Source organism: Eleginops maclovinus, chromosome 7 (assembly GCF_036324505.1).
Source record: "Eleginops maclovinus isolate JMC-PN-2008 ecotype Puerto Natales chromosome 7, JC_Emac_rtc_rv5, whole genome shotgun sequence".
Taxonomy (NCBI): Eukaryota; Metazoa; Chordata; class Actinopteri; order Perciformes; family Eleginopidae; genus Eleginops; species Eleginops maclovinus.
In genome coordinates, this window is record NC_086355.1 from 3,876,324 (window position 1) to 3,888,804 (window position 12,481).

Below are 12,481 nucleotides of genomic sequence, written 5' to 3' on the forward strand. Positions count from 1 at the left end.
TTACCCATATTACACCCCAAATATCCCCAAATTATATTATTACACCCATTTTCCACATTTAGACCCCTATTACATCCATGTTACGACATTAAAATACACCCCTATTATACCCAAGTTACACCAATGACTATACAGTGTCAATGCATCCATAACACACTGTTATTAAACCCATGTAACACCAATATTACCCCATGTTACACTGTAATTACTCTAATTTTACACATGACTCCAGCCAGAGTTGCAGTTTTCTGGGAGTTAAAGCGTTGAAAGCAAAATATAAGAATATCTGAAGTTAATTTTCCTGTTCACTGACTCCTTTGTTCACTGCAAGTAAACGGAGGAAGAAGAAACTCTCAGCTGTTGATTAGTGACACAGAAAGGAGGAAGAGAGCTCGAGAGGAAGCTGAACACAGGGGGAAGCAGAGAGAGGGAGAGAGATTCAGAGAGAGGAGGAGGGTTAATGAATTCAGGGTGGATGGGAGGGATGTTGCTGCCATCCCTGCCGAGGCTCCAGTGCCTCTGCTGTCGTGCCGAGTGTTTGTTTGAGGACGTTTGGCTGCTGCTTACAGGGAACCAGACACCAGGCTCCCCTCCACATCCTGAGTCGCTTTGGTCTCCTTTAATCCGCCAACCAGGGATGTTACATGGACTATAGCGGGAGCAGGAATAGCCAGAGGTAGGCAAGACTTTCTCTGTGATTACTCCTTCTGTCGTCACATTTCTGTCTTGATCGCCTTTGCCTTTATGTCGATGTTCATGCTGTGTTTTTTTGTGTTGCTCTGCCTCTCTTCTGCTGCTTCTCATTTCACTCCTTGTTCCTTTCAAACATTCAAAGGCTTTATTGTTACATGCACAGTATACCTACAGTGTAGTTATGGCAATGGGCATCTTATTGTAAGTCCCAGGCTCCTCCAACAATGCAACATACACAAGACATTAAACAATAAACCAAATTTAAATACAACTCGAATAGTGCAAGAAGAAACAGACTAGAAATAAAAGAACATGTGCAGAACCAATGTGCATTCAAAGCGCCCTCTCGTTTTCTGAAATGTTGAGCCTTTTCACACTATAACTTTTAAAATTCACTCTCTTTGTGTACCGTATCTGAACTAGACTCGCTGAAAATTCCTTGCGATGTGGGTTTACATATCACAACTTGTCTGGGTTAGTGGATGCGATGTGTGTTTGGGTGGCGATGGATTCAAAAACAAAATGTCTCGGACTCCATGCACCTCAGAAAAACAACAATAAGATCTGTACTGTACTTGGATCGGTCAGTGACCGTGCCAATCACCTCAAAAGGTCAGGTCTGTTTTTTCTGGAGAATAAAAAACAATCAATAAAGGCTCCTTTTTCTTGCAAGGCTAATGTAATGAACTAAAAATAAACCACGATAAGGTGACCTTTGCTGGGGAGTCACAAGGAGAAGATTACAAGTGTTTTAGCAGAGGAAGAAGAAGTGTTGATTACCTAAAGTAACAGACCAAGAATGTATGTTTTTTCAGGTTATTTTAATCTTGTGCTGCCCTTAGTTCGGAGAGTTTATCGTGAGCTGTAATCACTTTATATTTTCATATAATTAACAATAAATGGAGTATATGTTGCACGTCTTAATGTCTCTCCCTCTTCACCGAGAGCAGTGCTTTTTCCATGAGACGTCTGACTTCTCGTGATTAATCTGCCGACGGCACGCCTAATTACATCTCATCAAGCAATCACCCGATGTGATGGTTATTTATTCCTTGACGGCGTGCACTTGGTCGGTGATAAACATGAGGAGATGTCTGCCCTGAGTCTCCACTGCGAGGATAATAAGCGAGCAGAGCAGAGGAGAGGATCAACAGCGAGAATAAGAGAGGAGGAAGGAAGAGGGGTGAAGGGAAGAGGATCATTTAGCAGCGCTGTGATATGCAGCTCACGTTCTGTTGAGTCCCACAAGAGAATACGCACTTGATACAGTGTATATCCGTGTGTGTGTGTGTGTGTGATTGCAAGGGAAGCTGGTGGTGAGTCAGTGCAGGTCCTATGAAGATGGAGCCTCATGATGATGATCCCTCTGCCATCAGACAGTAATTCATCACATGGATTAAGAGGTGAACAATCGCCTGTCTGAACATGGATCTATGTGATTAGGAAAGAGCATGCACAGACCTACTCAAATCGGTTCCTTTCATAATTTCCGCACTGACCTCATCAGAAGATTATCAACTCGTTTCGCAACACCTGGTTTTGGAGCTTTTTTAAGAAGAGAAAACACTGTTAGTCAAATGAAGCATCTTCTGTGTCTTTCCCCTTAAAGCAACATTTGAATAACAGCCCCGTAAATCACTATAAACTAAATAATGGAGGCGTTTTGAGCATGAATCTTTAAAGAGTCATTACTGTCACTCACTGATTCAGCAGCTTCTGGGATAGCAGCTCCCCTCGCAGGTGACTGAAAGCGTTGTTGTGTTTCTCACAGTATTATTTACAGGTAAAAATAATGACTGACAGTCTAATAAATCACACAGAGGATGATGTGAACGCTCTGGTTATTAGTCATTAACCTTTTGTTGATGGTAGTTATGTGGGCCTATGCTAAAATGAATGAATCTGTTTGAAGAAGCAACATATTTAATGAAATCCAAGACCTAATGATAAAAGGTTTGCTTATTATTTAATCATCTGTATGGGGATGTGACCACAGAGCATCATTATGAGTGTTTGCATCCTCCTGAGGATTATAAGGTCTATAAGGTATTTAAGAAGTTAAACCCATTGGTAATACTCCTTAGCAGGCCTCCCCAGTTTCAGTGGCAGTGAAACATAATACATTAGTTATTCAATTGTGTTTTTGGCTAAATAGAGTTCCGTTTTACGCCACTTTAATAAACTTAGAACTGTTTTAGAGTTGCCCTAATATGCTTTTTGGGGGTTTTCCATTTCCTGTAGTGCGTTTGTATAGGTTTTAGTGCATGTGAATGGTCCGCAAAGAATTTAATCCCAAAGTTTCTCTCCCACACACTCCCCCCCTCTCTTAGAGTCGGAGGATGAAACCCTCTTTTGTCACATACATGCACACAGCAGAGCACACACAGTGAAATTGGTCCTCTGCATTTAACCCATCCTAGTACTAGGAGCAGTGGGCAGCTATCGTGCAGCGCCCGGGGAGCAATGGGGAGGGGGGGATTGGAGGTGTCCGGTGCCTTGCTCAAGGGCACCACAGCAGGGCCTAGGAGGTGAACTGGGACCTCTCCAAGTAGCAGTCCACCTTCCATATTTCAAGTCTGTTCGGGGACTTGAACCGGCGACCCTACGATTCCCAGTCCAAGCCTTCTAGAACATAGTGAGATCACTGTGTAACACTTGCGCTTCTATTGACTAGCGCTCCAACATATTGTACGTGATAGGCTAAGGGGCAGGACATCTCTAAGCGGTTGACCAATCGTAAACAGAGCAGACCAGCTAACCAATCAGAGCAGACTGGGCTATGGTTTCAGACAGAGGGCGAAGAGAGGTGCTGCAGCACAGGCAGTATGAGAACAATAAAGAGCTTTCTGAACATCAAAGCATGGAGACATGTCCCAGGAGAGGAACACAATACTAGTATGAACCTGAAATGAGCAGAATATGTCTTTTTTTACTCTGAAATCACGTCTCTTGGTTCAGTTGTTGAGTTTGGTCTCTGTTCACTCCATAGCTGCTGTTTGTCATTGAGCTGGATGGTTACAGTGAAAATGTGTAGGTCTGCTGTAGTCCTAATTCTCTCCGTGAAAGTAAACCAAACAGTAAATCTAAAGACCTGACACTGAACATAGAGCTGAGGCTGCTATAAAGCTCAGTAAAGCCGGGAGGAGCGGCAGATCAGTCGATAAATCTGTGCACCACTACCAGCGATCGCTTTTATACTGTTTCCCCACTGTCTTTATAAAAAAAAGAAATACTGTATAACGCAAAAGCAATGCACAAATCTTTGGACACAAAGTGGATGTGGGTTCTCTACCTAATCTAAAGTGTAATCCTATTTTCAAATGAAGACACAAACCAATAACAGGACATCTTAATACTTGTCGTTCTGATTCAATTTAACCGTGTTGTGCATAATCAGTTTTAAGCACGGGCTCCAACAGTTTGATGATTTGCGATGTCTTCAAATCAGCAGCTCCTTTTTTATTTAGTTTCCCACACACCCTCCTGTCAAACTCTGGCAAGCAATTCGTTTTTTGATCAGAGGAAGAAGACGACTGTTAGCATTTCTTTTAATGCGTCTTTGGCGTACTGTCTTGTAACGTGACACTTCTGTAGCATTTCTGTTGGGTGAATATGCGAAGTAACGTCTTAACGACACACTTTTCCACCTGAAAACTTGACTGAGATGTAGGGAATTAAAGACTCTAGACAGATGGAAATTCACAAGCATTGTCAAAAAGTGAGATCATATCTTTTAGTATTCTAAATCAGGACCAATGGCTGTATAAACACTGCTATAGCACGTTATCTAATCACTCAATCTGTAGAGGAACGCACCCAGTCAGAAAGTGTCTAACAACTTCACAGATCTCTTCAACGTAACAGTGGTACATTTTCACAGTATATTTCCGGATGCAATGTATGTGAATGACAACAGGAAGAAAGTATAAACACAAGCCTAGTGACGCAATTCCAAAGTCCAAATGGACAGAGAGTAAATACTGGTGCATTTAAACAGTTTCTTGTTACATAAAGCATGATAGCATGTGCTCGAAGTAACCCAAAATAGAAGCTTGAACCTGGAAAAGAGGATAATATGCGACCTTTAAGTAACAGCATGCATTTAGGTCACCATGGTATCTGAAAAGAGTTCATTCAGTAGCTTGCAGACAGGGCTAACCTCTCTAATTGAATATATCCTGCACACAGGACACACTGCAGTGCTATCGTTTGTCTCGTAACTACGGGCCTGCAGTTTTATTATATACATGCCTTCACTGGAATGTAACCTCAGTGTTCAGGATGGCTTTCAAGGAAAATTAGGTCATCAGTTTGGGGATTTTTAACAGTTATGCATAAAATTTCCCACCTTTTGAAGACGCTTTGAGCTGTTTTATGCAGTGTTGTCTTAATCATGGGTGACAATAGCTAAATGAGGCTTTATCTGTTTGACACCAAAGGTCTTCCAGTGGTTGGGCGGTGGGGTATTTTTACAATGTAGTGTTGCTACTTTTCCTACTAAAATATTCCAGCACATGTTGCACACACAACCACACTTTGTACATCAGTTGGTATTCCCCTTTAAACGCAGGGCAATCAGTGGTTGTGTGTAGCATGGCCTTTCCATTCCCCTCTGCGTTTTTAGTTGCCATGACACCCAAGCTGTCCATAAATCCTCGTGGTATTTGTGAGGCTACATCCCCTGTAGGTTAGAGAACAGAGAGCATGTGAGTCCGGCCTGCAGTGCAGAAAAATCACAGGTCAGTCCACAACATTTGTCCAGGAAGCTACAGGTGCTAGCTACAAGCAGATTAGTGCAGTAGTGCACTTGTGGCTAATCTTCAGCTTTATTATGCTCATTTTCAGGTTCAGATGTGTACTTTGTGTCTCTACTGGGACATGTCTCCATGCTTCAATGTTGAAAAAGCTCTTTATTTTTCTCATACTGCCTGTGCTGTAGCACCTCTTTTCACCCCCTGTCTGAAACCAGTGCCCAGTCTGCTCTGATTGGTTAGATGGCCGGGTCTGTTAATGATTGGTCTACTGCTGATGACCCGCCCCTTACCCTATCATGTACAATGTGTTGGATGTTAGAAACATGTTACATAGTGATGTCACTGTTCCAGAAGTAAACAAAGGAGTTCAATGGAGGCGTTTCAGACCATTTACATGCACCAAAATCTTTACAACACTCTTCCAAAGCTCCAAACGGCTCCACTGTCGACTGTGAACACCTGCTGTAGGCAGCCGATGACTAATGGCGCGAGGAAGATGTGAAAAAAAAACCATGATTCATTCTCTGCAGATGGAAAGAAAGAAAAGATCACATAAAAAAAGAAAGATGACTAAGTGGAAACAATGATTTCTAATAACGGGGGCGAGAGGTGAAGATAGTCTGGGACGAGAAGCATTGTGTGTGTGTGTGTGTGTGTGTGTGTGTGTGTGTGAGATTTTCGGTGCAGTGTGTGTGAGTTGACAAGGGATCAGCAGCTCTCCTTATATGGGTAACGATGGAGCCCGCTATGCAGCCCCTAAGGTTAACTGCGCCCACTTGCAGTTCATTCTGTGACACTAAATTTGTCTTGAATGATGTCTTTAGCCTGTTGACCTCCCCCCCCCCCTCCCCCTGTACTGTGGTCGTAGCATTGCTGAAGATGCTATTATTTCCATAAGAAGAGAACATGTTATGTAGCAAGAAGGTATAATATGCAATAGGAGCACCTACACACTGTCGACATGATGCACTGCAGCAATCAGGTATAAGATAAAGTGCAAACAACGCAGGAAACAAAGAGGCATTTAATGGTACGTTAGATGCCTACGTGCAGCTCCCCATCAAGTTCATTTTCTCATGCACACCATAAAATCAGTGTTATGATGTTAGAGTGCTATGTTAAAGTGAAGGGGACTTTATGGATGGTAAAGATGGATAGATATAGGTGGGGGTCATGCCTTTTAAAAAAAGCACTTAGGAAACAAACGGCTCTCTGGTCCTCTCACTAGTCCTGCACAGGCTCACCTGACTTCATACATGGCTTTTTAACTTGGACGCTAAAGATATTTAGTCTATTGTTGAAGTGACTGATCAGGAAAGGACAGTGTCATTGTTGCTCCTAAAGCTGTGTTATAGTAGGGATGGCCTTTGTGTACATTTGCCTTCAACTGTTTTGAACTATGACAATTAGAAGAAGCAGCATTCAGTTATTCTGCTCCTAATATCTGGAACAAATTAAGTACATTTCCTTTCTGTTTGAGAATGCAAATCACAATTCAGATAAAGATGTTCAGATGTTAAAAGAGTTAGGTATGTTTGTAGTTTAGCTTAGGTTGCTGCTTAGAAATGTCTTCCATTTTCCCCCATTTAATTGTTTGGTTTCTTGAGAGCTTTTCCTTGTATGCTGCGGGATCCAACCACAGATGGTGTAGTATATATCGTACCCACTGTAAACCCCCCGAGACAACTGTGTAATGTGTAATCTTTGGCAATATAAACAAGATGTGATTGATAGATAACATAATCGTTGTTGTGAATCACATAGCAGCTAATGCGAGCTAGCTCACGCACTTAAATGAGTTTGCTCCTAGCAGACACCGCAGGACTCTACCCTCCTACATGTTGATGAAATGCACAGAGCCTTTCAAACCCATCCATCCAACTTGTTTTGTTCTCTTTTCTCCTTGCACGTTGCAGTTGTGTTCGTCTGCTTTCCCTGGCACTTGGCAGAGCTGTAGAGTCTGAGGGAACATCACACACTGTTCTTCTGAGGGAAACCTCTAGTATCTACTCATGATTGATCAATCAACTTTCAGTTAGACGTGTCATCTGGAAAAAATGCATTTGTCTCAAATCAGTATTCTGACTCATTTACTAATCCTGACTCCGAAGACACACTTTTTTTTTGTTTATGACTTTTAATTTGTTGGACACGCAGTTAAGTCCCCTTCCTCTTGTCCCGGACATGCATTAATGTGTTGCCCTGCAGGAGTTTAAGATGTGCCCAGTTTCACTCACAGACTTTGATCCATTAAGTCCATGAGAGCCAGGAATGAGCTGCAGGGAAATCAGTGTTTGACTTTTTCAGCCCTTTATGCACACTCTCTTTCAGTGAGAGAAACGCACACAAAAACAATATTGGTACGTTATCAAAACCACAAATTGCCTGGCCTTTCTTTTTTGTTCAAGTACCGTGAGCGCTTTCTTAAGTATCCTAGATTGCTACAAAGAGCCGGACGAGCCATTACAGCCGCTAATTTGTCTGAACAAAGGCATGGAAACCTGCCATTGGATCGAGGTAATTGAAGTGATTGAAGTGCTTCAGTTACAAATACTGAAGAATTGGCCCTCTTTCGGTCTCAAGGGCGAAAGACTTTAAACCTCAGCCCACACACACTTGAATCGTTTGATTTCCTTCTTCTAAGAAAAGCGATGATGAGGGCAAAACGGAGGATTTCAAGTGCCCACGCACAAACTACACATGCGTGCGTCATGTGGAAATGCAAAGCAGACGTACTCTACTTCTGCAGGTGTGCAACGCTCTTACAGTCAGAAAGCATGCTGCCAAATTCATAATGCATGGAGCTAATGCATGCACACATAATGGTCCAGCTGACATGATAAAACAGTGACGATGAAGACAGGGGAAGGTGCTCCTGTGGTGGTGTTCATTTATTTGTGTAGCACCCAGGGGGTTGTAGCAGTTAGGCATCATTTGTGTGTTATTATGAACACTTGCATAACAAATGGCTTCCCATGAGACAATTAGTGTCCTCGAGTCCTTTGGGTGATTGTCGTTCATTTTGCTGACTACATTTCTGTTACCTGAAACTTCGATTTCTCACCATGCTGCATCGAAAGGCGATGGAGTTCTAGCTCTGTTATAGTTGTTAATCGGCTTAAGGATGTTTCTATGGTGGAAACACTTTATTCTTTATACCTAAGTTTCACTATATTTTAGGAGCAAAGATAACATTTAGATTAAATTAACTCAATTGATCTCAATCTAGGAAATTGTTTTGTGATGCCAAGATGTCAAATAAACAAGAAGACATTGCACAAAATAAACCTAGATACACACACACATCAACTGTAGAGACAAATAAACACATGTAGAGTATCTCTATCATGCGGTGTTTAACTCCACTTCATTTATCTGAATGCTTTTCTATCTCAGTTCCATAAATGAACCGGTTGTTGAACTACCAAGCACATCTCTGTAAAGTCAATGAAATTAGCTCGATTACCAGCTGCGTAATTAAAGGGATGTACACATTCAGCACTAATAATAATCCAGTAAGAGCATGTGGCCTAATGAGCACTTCACTTTTCTATTTGGAAAGAACTGGCATACACAGCTGAGCTCTTTTGCCAACGCAGAGTTCAGTTGTTTTCCAAATGTTTGTTTGTTTCTGCAGAAAACTTGCACTAAAAGCCAGAACATTTGAGCTTCATTTACCAACATGTCCAACCATCGCAATGCATCTGTAAGGAGCCTCCACACAATGCAGGTGCAAATTGGAGCTTGAATTTTTTGGGGTTCTTGGAGTTGCTCAGTAAGCTCCTGACCCAGTTTTATGGTCTATATTTAGCAAGTGCATGGACTCTGAAGATTATCTAAGTGCTGAAAATGACTGGTGTTTGATGCCGCAAAGCTGACGTTGGTGTCCGTTTAATCGTATCGACACACACTCCTTTGGCTTCCTGCAGCAGACATGCCCACACCGAGTGTCTGTATCGAGCCTCTCTGCTGCTATCAGGACCTCGACAGCTTCTTCCTGTAGCGATGGCCTGCCGAGCCCACAGCTTCCTGCTCCGCGCTCTGCAGGGGAATGTCAGTTAGACACATCCTGTCTGGCATATCGCTTTCAGTTTTACAAGCCCAATTCCGAACAGACCCCTAGACCCTCTCCCTCCCCACTTGCACTGCATTTGTGCATCTGCATGGAGGGTCTTTTACATTAGAGCTGATCCCAAACAACTACTGGGGAGTGAACGTTATTTTATACTCCAATAGGAAGTCTGCATCCGTCCTGACTAAACCAGCTGCCCTAACTGACCATGTGCAACAAAATGAGTAAGACATACTTAATGAATTCCTGGAAGAGATTCATACACGCATAAAAACACTCACATGCAGAGATGCACAAACCGGCCCTACACACAAGCAGTAGTGCAAAGGTCTCAGTACAAATATGCTGCTGTTGGTTTGGAGCCATTGGGCATTTTGGGTTTTGTACATTGTATTTTTGTTCAAACGTTGGGGCTTGAAAGGCGACCCTTCGGTTCCCAAGACAAGTCCCAAAAGAAATAGTGACATGAAAACATTGACTGCTTGAAAAAGACTTTTTATATAGTCCTACACATGTCAACGTCTTCAAGATAAACACAGTTTTTTAATTTACTCAAGTACGTTACTGTGAATACCATATTGGAGTACTTTCTACTTAATATTTGAACATCGTCGCTGTTTTCAAACCTTAAGGAAGGAGGTTATAACAGTGAGTGAGACTATAGATGAAGTTCATTCAGTGTACGGCGCTGTTCTGCATTAGACCAAACTAAAGCCCACTGCTAACGCTGAACTCCACGCTCTCCTGGACTGACTCTGGATCAGCCCTCTGCGGACATAATTGTGTCAGAGCTCCAGTTTCTGTTTACCTTCCCTCCTCTTCAGTGTTTTCACTCTAATCTTCGTCAGTGTCCTAATTTGGCAGTGATGCTCTCTCCACACGCTTCATGTCTTGGAACACCTCTCGGTTGTTGAATGTGCAGACGTAACAACAGCAGACCGGAGCGTTGGACTCGCTCTAATGGAGATTAAACGAGCCACCCTCAGCTTTGTGCTGTATTAGGTTTAGTTAAAGGAAATAGGGTGAGGAGATTTACATATTTCTGTGATGAAACGTCTTGAAAATGTTGTGAGTCTACAGCTATATTCAAAGGTGGGACTAGGTCAGTAGTTAGTCTCAAGTCTTTGCATTCAAATACATCTTAATTAACAGGCCTTGAGCAGGAGTTAAACTAATAAATGTAAACATACAAACAGCAGGAATGTATCTCGAGTATCTAAAGACTAATAAAACAGAGACTCATACAACCATACTTTCTGTACCGTTAGCTGTTTCTTCCAGTCTGAAAGCTAAAGCTATTTCTTCTCCTTTGTGGACGTCATGATTTAATTGCTAAGTTTGTTTCCGTTAACTTTCCACTTGAGTCATATCTTGAATGGGATCTTGTTTTTCCAGCATTTTTTCTCTTCTATGTATAATTTGAAGTAGCATTTGTTGAACTGAACTCTCCGGCAGAAAGTAATTGAACATATTTATTAATTCAGGGTATCTCACCACCTTTTATTTCTCAATGAGTGAGGGAAAACAGACCGGACCAAAAGGACAACCTCCTTCAAATCTGCTGCCTCTGTGCGGAGGGTTTAACAAAAGGCAGTGACTCACAGAGTCGCTTGATGTTAATGAGGAGAGAGGCGAAGTAAAATAGTTATTTACACCTCCGAGGCACATTATGCTCATCACAGATCTCCGTCTGTGCTGGAAAAAAGCTGTGGCCACTTAACAAAACATACACAGTGTTTAAGAAAATAAATGTGGTTAATTGATTAAAACACAGATGCTCTTTGATGCATTCCTGCAACATGTGTGTTGGTGTGTCTTCACACTCACTTGCATGTTTATTTGATGGTGATGCAGGAGAACCTTGTTTCTCATTGGACTACAGTTGTGTTTCCTTTCATGTGAGCTTTTGTTCACCCAGTATCTCTTCTGCTGCAGTTATGGTATTCTGTTTTCCTTGTGTCTTATTTTCACACACACTTATTACAACTTATTAAAAGGGTTTTCTCTCAGGCAAGGAGGTTGCAGCTTGTATTTCACACACAGATAACAGTGGCATTTTAGTTGTTGCACTCTCACTCTGGAGGTTTGTATAGCACTGACAAAAAGACAATAGGATGTTTTCAATGTATTTTGAAACAAAGCACAAAATCAACCCTTTGGTGATATTTTACAAGGATAATCTCCACAGTTTTCCGATGATTTCTGAAGCATAAATGCAAATTGAAGAAACAAAATCAAATCAAATCAAATTAAGCTTTTTTTCTAAACAAATGTTTGTGCTTCACGAAAACACCAAGACATTTCACAAATAGAAACAATAATATCTCTCCCTTCCCGGTTAATAACACATAGCTTTGCGATTCAGAAAAAAAGCTCAATTAAAAAGGAGGTTCTTGAGTTTGCTCTTAAAAACATGAGCGCTCTCTGCTGCCCTCAGGTCTGTTCCACAGTCGTGGGCCGTCATAACAGAAGACGCCTCACTGTGGGTCTTTGTTCTCACTTTTGGTATGATTAAACCAAACTCAAAGCTACTGTCACCACCATTAGGGCAGACTAATGACGTTTAGGAGTCTCATTTAAGCGATCGCTGTTTTTTAAGATGCTTAGGAGCTCAAGAAATTCACGACTAAGGTGTCTTACATACTTTTCATTTAAGGACATGAGACATTAAGCTGGACTCAAAACGTGCACAGTCTTTCCCATGTTGCATAAAAATGGATATTTCAGCAATGATTCCTTCTCATAAATTTGACTGTGATTACATTTTTCATTTGACATTTTGATTTATTTAATAGTTGTACTGTTTGTTCTAATCTTTATATCTTGATGCGTTGTATCTGTCGTCGTTGTTGTTGTTGCTTCAGGCTCAGTCCATGCATGTCCTGTAGTTCCATGTGCTCGCAGTAACCGTGGCGATCTCCTGTCACCGTGCTCCTCTTTGTGGCGCTCTCCGGTGACGTCA

At 41.8% G+C, this 12,481-nt stretch overlaps 1 protein-coding gene across 1 annotated transcript in view; it reads left to right on the top strand.

The window, feature by feature from the left end:
• The first annotated feature begins 464 nt into the window (after window positions 1-464).
• The window catches only part of LOC134867322 (diacylglycerol kinase beta), a 103,499-nt gene continuing 91,482 nt past the window's right edge, over window positions 465-12,481 (top strand). The window contains exon 1 of the mRNA XM_063887802.1: window positions 465-676. The gene's annotated coding sequence lies outside the window, so the exon portion shown is untranslated. The remainder of the gene's footprint in view (window positions 677-12,481) is intronic.